The sequence below is a fragment of the Pelecanus crispus genome, chromosome Z, assembly GCF_030463565.1.
Source record: "Pelecanus crispus isolate bPelCri1 chromosome Z, bPelCri1.pri, whole genome shotgun sequence".
Taxonomy (NCBI): Eukaryota; Metazoa; Chordata; class Aves; order Pelecaniformes; family Pelecanidae; genus Pelecanus; species Pelecanus crispus.
This window is the reverse complement of record NC_134676.1, coordinates 57,670,109-57,683,169: the sequence shown is the minus strand read 5'-3', so window position 1 is coordinate 57,683,169 and position 13,061 is coordinate 57,670,109.

Below are 13,061 nucleotides of genomic sequence, written 5' to 3'. Positions count from 1 at the left end.
CTTAGTAACATTGGTAGATCTCAAGGGTTGATTTTGCTGGAGGCTTCTTGTTTCTAGTGTCAGCCCACTTGCTGGCTTTTTACCTTTTTGTTTCAACTTTCAGGTTGGGGAATGAGGATTCAAGAATGCTATAAACTTTCCTAACCAAACAAGCTTAAGCCCCTTCTGTAGTTAAGAGCAGCTTTCTGGTATCTGCTAGCATTAAGTTATGCAGAGGAACCATCACAGGGCAGAGGGGCAACTGGTGATGGGATTGTAGAAGGAAGGTGTAGAAAGGAGTAGATGAAAGATTGCCCTTCCGGTCCCAGGGTGGAGTATATGCTCTGTTCTTCCTGCACACAGTTCCTTTGTCAGCCTCACCTCAGTACCCAGTAAGTGATGGAACAGATCTTCCTGGAACTTACATCAAAACATGGATAACCGGGAGGTGATTAGAGACAGCCAACATGGCTTCACCAAGGGCAAGTCATGCCTGACTGATCCAGTGGCCTTCTACGATGGAGTCACTGCATCAGTGGACAAGGGAAGAGCTACCTACCTGGACTTCTGTGAAGCCTTTGGCATGGTCCCACACAACATTCTTACTGCTAAACTGGAGAGATAAGGATTTGATGAATGTACTATTTGATCGATAAGGAATATTAGCTGGGTGGCCATGTCCAAAGCATTACAGTCAATGGCTCAATGTCCAAGTGAAAACAAGTAATGAGTGGTGTCCCTCAAGTACTGGGACCGGTACTATTTGATATCTTCATCACTGACATAGACTGGGACTGAGGCACCCTCAGCAAGTTTGTGTATGACACCAAGCCGAGTGGTGTAGTTGCTTGATAGGCTTGCAAGAAGGGATGCCATCCAGAGGGACCTTGACAGGCTTGACGAGTGGGCCCATGTGAACCTCCTGAAGTTCAGCAAGGCCAAATATAAGGTCTGGGTAAGGCTAATCCCCAATGTCAGTACAGACTGGGGGATGAATGAGTTGAGAGCAGCCCTGCGGAGAAAGACTTGAGGATACTGGTGGACGAAAAATTAGATACGAGCCAGGAATGTGCACTTGCAGCCCAGAAAGCCAACCGTAACCTGGGCTGCATAAAAGGGAGCATGGCCAACAGGTTGAGGGAGGTGATTCTCCCCCTCTACTCCACTCTTGTGAGACCCCACCTGGAGTACTGTGGTCAGTTCTGGAGTTCTCAGTACAAGAAAGACATGGACCTGTTACAGCAGGTTCAGAAGAGGGCCACGAAAATTATCAGAGGGGTGGAACAACCTCTCCTGTGAAGAAAGAGTGTTGGGGTTGTTGAACCTGGAGAAGAGAAGACTCTGGGCCTTATTGTGGCCTTTCAGTACTTGAAGGTGGCTTATAAGAAAGATGGGGAGAGACTTTTTACCAAGGCCTGTAGTGACAGGACAAGGGGCAATGCTTTTAAACTGAAAGTGATTTAGATGAGATATAAGGAAGAAATTTTTTACTATGAGGGAGGTAAGACACTGGAACAAGTTGCCCAGAGAAGTTATAGATGTCCCATCATTGGAAGTGTTCAAGGTCAGGTTGGAATCTTTCAGCAATCTGATCCAGTGACCCTACCAATGGCAATGGGGTTGGACTAGATGATCTTTAAAGGGCTCTTTCCAATCCAAAACATTCGATGGTTCTATGAATTACATTAGTAAACTGCTTGAATAAAAAGCCCAGCTATGCCTTTTTGTGCATCTCCTCTGTAGGACTTGATCTACACTTAGCACATACCATGTCATGGGAGCATGGTTCTTGGCTAGGAGAATCAGCAAATATGTGAAGGTGTTCCCGTTCCTGGTAACTTGAAATCTATAGACTGGCTGAGGCTCTCAAAAAACAATTTGCAAAGCCAGCAAAGAGAGTTATTTCAGCTTCATAAAGAAATCATATGTGTTAGAGTTGGAAGAGATGATCATTATCAAGGCAACACCTGCACTAGAAAAGAGAAAGGTGTTTGTCAGCTCGGATACTTGCAAAGCCACATTTCCTCCAGTGAAATATTTTGCAAAGCAGGTTCCAGGAGCATCTATAGTTTGGCCATGACCAGTCCTAGCCTGAAGAACAGAGTTGCCCTCAGATCTTCCTTTCCTGATCTGCTCTGTCCTACCACCCCCTTTGTGACACAGCATCTCACTCTCCTCCTCAGCCTATAAAGTGACTGTCTTTTGCTGATCCTGCTTTACCACTGCTTGTGTGTCTTCTGGCATTCTCAGTAATTAGCTGACAATTTATGTTACTAGTTTTTAGTAAATCATATCACTGCCTCCAGATTCTGCATGCTGTATGTGTTTTTGTGGTCCTTTTCTGCTGTCTTACTTTCAACTACTGGCCACAACTCTAGCTTCTCCATCTTGTGTGTCTGCTGTAACCCTCCTTCCCCCACTGCTCACACTGTGGTGCACACAATCATGTGACCTTCAACTGTGGTATCTCCTTGCATCAGATTCATATTTTTCATGCCCATGGTGCTTATGAACTGATTTAGGAATGATGATATGCTTGAGAATAGATGGCATTCCTTATTCCTTATTTAGTCTTATATATGCTAAAGATGGCCTTGACTTTTCAGGGGCAGTGGCATTGCTATAGCTTTTGTCCAATTCCAGCCTTTGCTAACCTTGGTAGGTTTAGATTGCTTTATTTAACAGCATAAGGATCTTCCCTTATCAATTACTGCATCCATGAAGCTCTGTGCTTTTTCAAACATGCAAACAATGTGAGTCATCAGTTCTAAAATACACGTTCTGCCTAACACAGTCTTACGTACTGGCTTTTGTAGTGGATTGCACTGTGCCACTTACACCCTACTATATCTCACAGTGTAGTTTCCCTTTCTGAAACAACTCAGGTACCACCAGGCTTCTGGTATCTAGAACCAAATTTAGCAGATTTTCATTTTAAAACAAACAGCTGATGGCCAGCTTGGAGAGCTAAAGCACCATCCTGGCACCACTAGAAGAGTCTGAGTTAACAGCTGCACACATGCCCAGGTGGGACTGCAGAGGCTGATGGTATGTTGTGTGTCAGATAAGCAGTGTTAAGCTGCCTGGTTGTATGTTGTGTTGACTTACTAGCATATAAACCTTTCATCCAAGTTTCTAATTAGTGCACTTTATTTCAGGTTTACTACCAGCTAAAGATAGCCTCATGGTAGTTCATTTTGTAGCAATTTGAGCAGGTATTTCAGATACTGTGGTGGAAGATGGCACCATGTTTGAGAGACGTGGTGAACCTTCTCACTGCAGCAACGATTACAGGAAAGATTTGTGGCTACTTCATTCACCAAGTCCAGTAAGGTTGCTGCTGGGAGGTCTGGCAAAGAGACAGCATGAACAAGTAGAGGATTTTTTCAATAAAGTTTCCAACAGCTCCCACATTTCTTGCAGCCATTTATCCCTCACCTCACCCTTATTTCCTTATTTCTCACACTTCATATGCGACATTAATACTTTGCACACACACGTCCCAGTAATTTCCCCACTGGTATATTCAGCTGCATTTGTACTTTTTTATTTTATGTGTAGAAAAATAACATAGGCAACTATAACTGTGCTTCAGCTAGCAGGAGTAATTACCAACTAGATTTCTCAAACCAATGATTTCCTGTTTTGCATAATAACCCTGCCTTAATACTACAAATGATCTTTCATGAGTGGTGATGCTGTAGCAGAAAAGAAGCAATAAACCTCAAATAGCACCATTCACTGATGTCAGTTCATCCGGGAGTTATAGTACTGTCTGCTGGTGTGGTCTTGGGAAAGCAGTATGGGGTCAGCAGTATTACCCAAGATGTCAAACTTGTTTGTCTGTATCATCTGGTAAATTATTTTATATGTAATAATATTGCTATTTGAATAGTTTTGCTAGAATGTTTCCAAACTGAAAACAGGATGATTTTGTGTATTGGTATTGCTTTTGTATTTGCTGCTGCTCTTATGTGCAAAAAGCTGGTAGGGTTTGGAGAAACATAGTTTTGAGTGTATCCTCCTTTCTTTGGCTTAAAGCACTGTTGTGGTTTAACCTGGCAGGCAGCTGAACACCACACAGCCATTCGCTCACTCTCCCCCTCTCCAGTGGGATGGGGGAGAGAATTGGGAAAAAAAAAAAGTGTGGGTTGAGATAAAGACAGTTTAATAGGACAGAAAAGGAAGGGATAATAATGATAATAATAATAATATACAAAATAAGTGACGCACAATGCAATCGCTCACCACCTGCCGACCAATACCCAGCCAGTTCCTGAGCAGCAATCACAGTGTCCCAGCCAACTCCCCTCAGTTTATATACTGACTAGTGTAAGCACTGCTTAACAACAACAAAAATATCAGTGTGTTATCAACATTATTCTCAAACTAAATCCAAAACACAGCACTATGCCTGCTACTAGGAAGAAAATTAACTCTATCCCAGCCAAAACCAGGACAAGGACCTGTGTCAAATATATGGAGAGAAACAGTGAGATAGAAGGAGCTTCATGGGGCATCTCCCAGGACATTTGTCACAGAGGTGCTGAGGGATGTCTGAACCCAGACAAATTGGTGTCCTGGGCGTTGTCATTAGCTCAGTTGGTGCTGGCAGGCCATGGGTTAAGTGTCAGAGGAAATACTGCAGCACAGTCACTGTGCAAGAACATTAGAGCTCCTTTGCTTCTCCAGAGGAATGTATGTATGCTGAGAAGTGAGGTGCCTGAGGCATACAGAGAGGCAGCCACCCAGAGGTTTTCAGAAAGGTGAAATGTGTTCTAGGCAGGAGGACCTTTCATATACATGAAAGTTCTGGGAGAAGGGTGGGGGAAGCAGTGCATGAGTGCCCTACACTTAAGGTGGTGGTAAGATAGCCTACAGTAGGATCCCACTGCAAGAGCACAATATCCCAGAGAAAGCTGGCAGATAAGAACAAGCAAGAAAGTTGTGAAGTGGATGGATTAGGCTCTCATTGTTCTGAAATAGACAATACCATGTAATGATGTCTATTTGATTTTGTCAGAAATAGTCTGTTTGATACTGCAGCATTGAAAACAGTGACTCACCACAGAACTACTGCACCCCCTGGAGCTCCATCTCTGAGAGGCATGTGGAGTTCTGCCTTTTTGCAGCCCAGCATTTCTAAGTGGGAGTGAGCTTGCTGCAGGTTAGCCAGCTGTCACTGCTCCACGAAAAGCATCCAGTCAAGAAAATAGGTGTCCAAGTGGTTTTGAGTCATGTGGTGTTACAGTAGGAAGTGAGGTAAAAATAAAAACATTTGAACTGAGGTTGCCTGACATGCTTAGAAAAGCATGTCAGAATAAGAATATGGAGCATTAAGGAAAAAAAATGAACTCCTTTCAGGTACAGGAACTGATTAAATCTTTTAGACAGGGCTGAGTTTGTGTGGTCAGGAGAAACATAGTCACAAAACCATGTTTGCTAGGGTTTGGAGGAAGTTTGTGGGTTTTGGAGAGAGTGTTATGGGGAGAGAAATTAAGAAGCAATTCAGAGCCTGTTTGAGTCTAGGAGCCTGGGCCATCATATAGTCTTGTTCAGCAACTACAGATAAACTGCTCAGTTCAAGAGCTGAGGCCAACAAGTGAAACAAGAATGAACTAAACTCAAAACAAGGAATGGAGATCATTTTTTCATGCAACAGACTAGTAATGAAATGAGATACATAGCATAATGTTTGTATGGCTTACCATCTTAAAAAAAAAAAAGTCTCTTAACAGCTGTGATAGTTTTGCATAGTAATTAGAAAGTATTTATTTAAAAATTCATATAATAATCATGTTAATAGAGGTAATTATGCATACTGGTGCTGGTATGTGGTTTTGCAACATCTGAAGTATTAGTTCTCTTACAGCTTGCTCTTGCTCTGCAATTTACTGACCCGCTCTTGATCATAGACCATATCCCTTCTGTGTACTACTCTTGTTACTACTCTTTTGCAACATATGCTTGTTTCCTACCTAAATCTAGTCCAACATGGAGATCCAGGGAGCACTTTGGGCCTATATGATTTCAAGATATGAACCAGTTTGCCTGGCCTCATGACATTTTGCTATGTCATTTTCCTTCCAAAGAGCAAGGCTAAATTAAAAAAAAAATTTACTGCAAACTGTCCGTCATCTCCCTCTGTAGACTATGGCAGCTTGAGGCAGCATCAGCAGATTTAAGGAGACATAGCAGGGCAAGGAGGTTGCAGAGCATGAGAGGAAAGGATTGCTCTTTGTTTTTAAGACTTCAACATGGACAATGATTAGCAACAACAGAAGTAAATGCAGTTGAGAACTACAAATCATACGGCATCCAGAAATAAAGATGTCAACTTTGGTCTTGGATGATTGCTCACTCACACACTAAAATAATTGTATCACCAGACCCCTGTCTGTGTTATTAATGGGGTGTCTAGTTCAACAAATGAATGGTGTTAGCATAGTATTTAGTGAGCTTCTGCAATGCACCGAGTCATTAACTGTACCTTAACTGTATACAAAAGGACAGGAAATCATATAACTTTTTGTAGGGTTTGACATTTACTGACCAATATCAATAGCATATACTGAGAAAGTCACAGAGAACACAACACAAATGTTCATTACAGTAATGTATTTGTAGGTCATGCAATTCTGCATACCCTCATTTTTGTGTAAGGTCCTCAACAAGTCAAGTTTCATCAGGTTACTAATAGAAGAAGAGCAAAACAAATAGAGAATTGTTGTGTGACTTGAATTTACCCCAAGAGACTGGGGCAGGAGGAAGAGCCAGAAGCACAAGCCTTCAGGTTATCCAAAGATCACTATTCAAGCTTAACTCCTGATTTCATCCTGAGGTAGCAAGTGGAAGTGCTATTTTGTAAGAACTCCATGCCTGAAGTGAAAGGAATAATCTGTCCTAATCCATTAAGAAAAGAACTGATGATCTGCTTTGATGATCTTTCTCAGAGTATCAGAAATTTGGAGCACAAACAAGATTTACTCATCCTGATTAAGGAGCACATTCCTTGGGAATCCATATGTACCAAACACGCCTGCGCTGCCTTGCCTTTCTGGGGATTGCCTCAGAAGTGGGATTTTGCAGTTGATCTCTCCAAAGTGAGCTCATAATTTTGCTTCTGATGGATTTTGCAGGAATTGATGCCAAGGGGAATCTCGGTATCAAGTGTCTTAGATCACCATGTCCCTGAGCTTCAGAAACACAGCTGGGTCTGTTGCTGATACATAACAGCTTGGTTGCTGGAATTTCTGCCCTCAGTTCATGGACTCTTAGGTAGCTCTGTAGGAGAGAAAAATGGAAAGATACACTTCCATTTTGATCTTGTTTTAGGACCTGGGGAAAAAAATGAGCCAAAAGATGGCTGAGAAGACTGTACACAGACACACCAAGCTGCCTCTGCTGCACTGTGTCTATTGGATGAGGCAAAATGCCTCAACCAGTGGAAGGCGTCTAGCCACCCTAGGAACTGCACTAGCTAGACAGATGGTGGCACTTCAACAGCTAATGCTTTCTGGGGAGATAGAGGGGGCATTCCCTCCACTGCACTGTGCATCTTGCTGTGTCTCAGAGCTGCAGTTTAATAAAACCTTCAAGAGCAAAGTGAGTTTTACATACTCCCATTCCTCCTCCTCCTCCCCTTTGTCTCCCCCCCACCCCCCAACATGGTGCGGTACCCTCTCAGTAGTAGCAGGAGTCACAGGTTATTGCCAAGCTGAACCAATTTCCTGGTAGCTGTGGCAATGAAAGCACAGAGCAGACACAGCTGAGGCCAATATTGCTGCCAAATTCCTCTCCTTGTTACTTTACAGCTGTGCACACAGCTCTGCCTTGCTGCCAGATGGTACTGCTGGTAGACTGGGGGAAACCTGGTGAGATTGGTATCTCTAAGATATTTCTTAGAGACCTACATAATGTTCATGGATGTTATCAGTGTTGCAGGAAGTGTTGAATCTTTTACAGTCCTGCTGAAGCTCTGTGGCACAGCCATGACATTAGGTGATATCCTTCCACCCCAGAGATATTACTGGTTCTGGCATTGCAATTAGGTGAACGAGACTGGGAGTGCTTTTCTCCTCAGATGGGGCTGTGCAGAGGGACAGTGTTACTGTGGCAAAAATGGACTGCAAATGTTGACAGCAGATGGACTGTGTAAGGCACACTCAAACAGGGACAGTGTCTTGCTTGGCATTGTCCTTTCTGCTCCATAGGCACCAATATCCATGGAAGCCAGACGCTGTGAGAAGGAAAGTGGTGTGTAGGAGGGTATTTAATTTGAAAGGGCACTTTGCATGTGAGTTGTACATGAATGACATTATTTCACTGACAGGGCATCTAAATTATGGCAGATTAAGATGTAGATGTAATGGTTTGTGTTTGAATAGAGGCAAGGCAGGAGTTTACATCCTGACCTGACTTGGCAAGAGAGGGAACTGTTCCTCTGTATGGCTGACCTAAGTATATGCAGCTGTGGCTGCCATCATTACATGGTACTTTACAATATCTTACACCTCAGATAGCAGGTAAATGGTACCTACCTGCCTGCTACTACTTCTCGACTCTTCTTCCCAAAAGCTGCTCTGTGGGTTGTTCTCTACCACAGCTTTGTTCTGTCTAAAGTAAACTACTCAGGCAAAAGTGTATGTCTTTCTTTAGAATAGGAAAGAGTAAGGGACCTACAACGATCATCCAGTCCAACTACCTGACCACCTCTGGGCTGACCAAAAGTTAAAGCATGCTATTAAGGACATTGTCCAAATGCCTCTTAAACACTGACAGGCTTGGGGCATCGACCACCTCTCTAAGAAGCCTGTTCCAGTGTTTGACCACCCTCCCAGTAAAGAAATGTTTCCTAATGTCAAGTCTGAACCTCCACTGACGCAACTGTCAACCATTCCCACGTGTCCTGTCACTGGATTCCAGGGAGAAGAGATCAGCACCTCCCTCTCCACTTCACCTCCTCAGGAAGCTGTAGAGAGCAATGAGGTCACCCTTCAGCATCCTTTTCTCCAAACTAGACAAACACAGTGTCTTTAGCTGCTCCTCACAGGACATGCCTTCCAGCCCTGTCACCAGCTTTATTGCCCTCCTCTGGAGGCATTCAAGTGTCTTAACATCCTTCTTAAATTGTGGGGCCCAGAACTGCATGCAGTTCTCAAGGTGAGGCTGCTCCAGTGCTGAACGCAGTGGGATAATCAACTCTTTTGACCAGTTGGTTATGCTGTGTTTGATGCACCCCAGGATGCGGTTTGCCCTCTTGGCTGACAGGACACACTACTGACTCATATTCAGCCTGCTGCCAATCAGCACCCCCAGATGCCTTTCTGCAGGGCTGCTCTCCAGTGACTCCTAATTTATACTTGTGTCCAACATTACTCTATCCCAGGTGCAGAATCCAGCATTTGTTCTTGTTATATTTCACGACATTGCTGATTGCCCAGTGCTCCAATCTATCTAGATCCCACTGTAAGGCCTCTTGTCCCTCAAAAGAGTCAACAGCACCTCCTGATTTAGTATCATCAGCAAACTTGCTAACGATGCATTCAACTCCTGCATCCAGATCATTGATAAAAATATTGAACAGGGCTGGCCCTAGAACTGAGCCCTGAGGAACACTGCTGGTGACTTGTTGCTAGCCAGATGTAGCCCCATTCACTACAGCACTTTGAGCCTTGCTGTTCAGCCAGTTCTTCACTGAGTGCACCATGAACCTGCTCATCTCACAGCTGGACAACTGATCCAGAAGGATGCTGTGAGGGACAGTATCAAAAGCCTTACTAAAAATCCAGAAAAACTTCATCCACTACCTTCTCTTCATTCCCTAGGTGGATGACATTATCATAGAAGGATATCAAATGAATTAAACAGGACTTTCCCTTTGTGAACCCATGTTGGCTGTGCCTGATGATGGCGAAGTCCTTTAAATGCCTTTCAACAGCACCCAATATGATCTTCTTCATATTTTTTCCAGGAACTGCGCTTACACTAACAGGTCTGTATTTTCCCAGGTCTTCCCTCATACTCTTCTTGTAAATTGGAAAAAACACTGACTAGCTTCCAGTTAGCGGGGACCTCACCAGACTCCCAAGACCTTTGGTAGATGATTCAGAGGGGTCCTGCTGTAACATCTGCTAGCTCCTTCAGTACTCTGGGATGAATCCCACCAGGCCCTATGGACTTACAAACATTCAACTGATACAACTGGTCCCTTACAAATTCAGTGTCCACAAATGGAAAGCCACTGCTCCCAGAGTCATGGTCATCCAACTCAGAGGACCAGGAAGCCCAAGGTCTATCATCAGTATGAAAGACTGAGGCATAAAAAGTATTGAATGCCTTTGCTTTTTCTTCATCCCTATTTGTCAGGGATACTTTACTTTCTGGTGTTTTAAAACATGTGTGTTGAAAGGGTTTGCCAGTGCAGTAACACTACAAGGAAATACAATTTTTCATAATGTAAGTTTGAAATAATTCTGACTCTTCTTTAATGCATACTATCTTTCCACAATGCTGCAGAAAGTATATTTTGAAAAGGATATGTTTGAGAGTATATTTTGCTAAAAATTAGCAAGAAATGCACACATCAATACACTTCTGATAGCCTAGAATAATTTTCCATATTTTAAAATGAAATAGTGAGCAATTAAGCCACAAAAGAATTTCTACTTTCATTTACTTTCTTAACAAAAATGTTAAAACACAAAGAGGATTGTGTCAGTAAAATGAGAAATGTCAAAATTTTATTTGCTTTTCAGGAAAATAAAACTTGAACATGAAAATCAAAATGATGTAGCACTACTAAGACAATTTCTAATCTATTTTAAAATTAGATTACTTAAAATATACACACACACATGTAAAAGATTCCAGAAGATTTGCTTGACCCAGGATAAAATAGGGCTTCCATACAAAATACCTCTGAAAATGGTTAAACCTGAGGAAAACCAAAACAAAATGAACTCTGGTTTTTGCAGTAAAAATTCTTTCTCTTCTCAAGCCACAGGGAAGTGTGGCTTCTATTGAAAGCACCCTAGTTTGATACAGGATTCTTGGCTTCAGCCTTATTTAACATTCACTCTTTGTGTTGCAGGGATTCAAAGCTGTTTAATGCCTACAGATATTGTGCCATTTCAAATTACAGTCCTCAATGTCTTTGCCAAAGTGGTGATTCAGGTTTTTTTGTAGATGGCTGCAAAAAAAGTCCAGATCCTCACCAGAACCTATAAATTGTACACAAAACCAGACTTCTCTCCTCCCCTTCACCCCTACGCTCAAGTATGAAGATAGAATCAGAGTTTGTATTAGGAATTTTCTATACAAAGAAATAGAGAATGCTATAGCTAAACCAAAGCCAGGTCTCTGTGTGTTGCATGCTGCCAGCTCCACACAGAAATGTACCTCTAGCTTGCAGAAGGCTTATGAGATCCACAGTCAAGAGAAGGAAAGTGTCCTTTCACCTCAAAACTAACAGGTGAAGACTCAGCCCCATTCTGACCCCACCAGCCCAGCCCACCCCACCTCTCTTCCCCAACTGGCTTTCACAATGAGATGGTACTGAAGCAGGAAAACATTACAACTTCCTGTTTTCTTCTCGATTTAACTCTACTTCTCTTGACTGCCTGGGCTGGAGGCCTTGGCCAAGGATAGCCTGAGGCACGCTCTGAGGCATTTAAACTCTGTTTTGAAAGCTTAATGGGGCTCCCTCCAGAAAGATGAATGTGGGAGCTGCATGCAAAGACCAGGGTCTCTCCAGCCATTCTGACCTCTCACAACCACAGTGCAGCAGCATTTTCCCACAGTGTTAGACGGGAAAGTACCCGGGTGAAAGTACATCTGATTTTAGTGCATGATTTCAGCATGTGACCATCCACTAGTGTTTACGCAAACATTTCTGTTTTATTGTAACTCTGACCTCTAAAGTAAACAATTAAAAACACTAAAAAGCCCAGAAAGTGTAGCTCGGTAAGTTCATTTGCAAAGTCATAAGTGAAATGGGAAATAATGCCCTAGGTATTAATAACATGCAAATTCTAACACTGCAAATCATGACCCTTAATAACATCCTTACAGACAAACTGATGAAGTGTTGTTTGGATAGGTAGACTAGAAAGTGGATGGAAAACTGCCTGGACTGCAAGGCACTACATGCTGTCATTAGATGTACAAAGTCCAGGTGGTAGCCGGGTACTAGTGCCATTCCTCAGGGATTGATGCTGAGCCCAATGCTCTTTAATGTTCTTATCAACAACCAGGGCAATAGGATGGAATACGCCCTCAGCAAGTTTGGTGTGATTACAAACCAGGACGGGGTGCAGCAGGGAATGAGGAATGATAGAGTGGCAGGCAGGGTCACTCTTTTTGAGGGACTGTGACGTGCTGCCGAGTTGCACTAGCATGAACCTCACAAAGATCAAGACAGGCCTCTGGGCTTATCCAACCCATGAAGAAACTCTGCAACAATTCAGGCTGGGCACCAACAGGCTGGGGAACAACTTTGCCAGAAAAGGAACCAGGGTCCCGGGCTGAGTATCTTCCAACAGCGTGGCCTTGTGGTGATGAAGACCAGCCACACACTTCCCTGGACAAGACACACACTGACTCCATTAAGCAAACCCTCCTGCAGAATCCACCAAGACAGTAATGGAGCTGAAGCACAGCATGTCCAAAGAGACATGGGAGGAACTGGGCTTGTTCAGCCTCCAGCAGAGAGCTCAGCGCTGTCTGCAACTCCCTAATGGGAGCAGATAGAGAAGATGAGGCCACAACTCTCCTTGCAAGGGCACAGTGGAACAACTTGGCACAAGCTGTAATAAGGAAAACATTGATTTGACACTAGGAAAAGTTTTCACCATAAGGATGGTCAAACACCGGAACAGGATCCCAAGGAGGCTGTGAAATCCTCACCTTTACTCATTTTAAAGCAGGCACTTAGCACTTTTCTCTTGTGTGTGGGTGAACACGAATGATCTCCAAATATCTGTAACAATCCTTATAATTCCATGAATCTAGCATGGGGTCTGTGCAAGTCACTTTTGGAGAAAGTCTTTCTAAATCCCTGATTATCTCAGCAGCTCATTGGC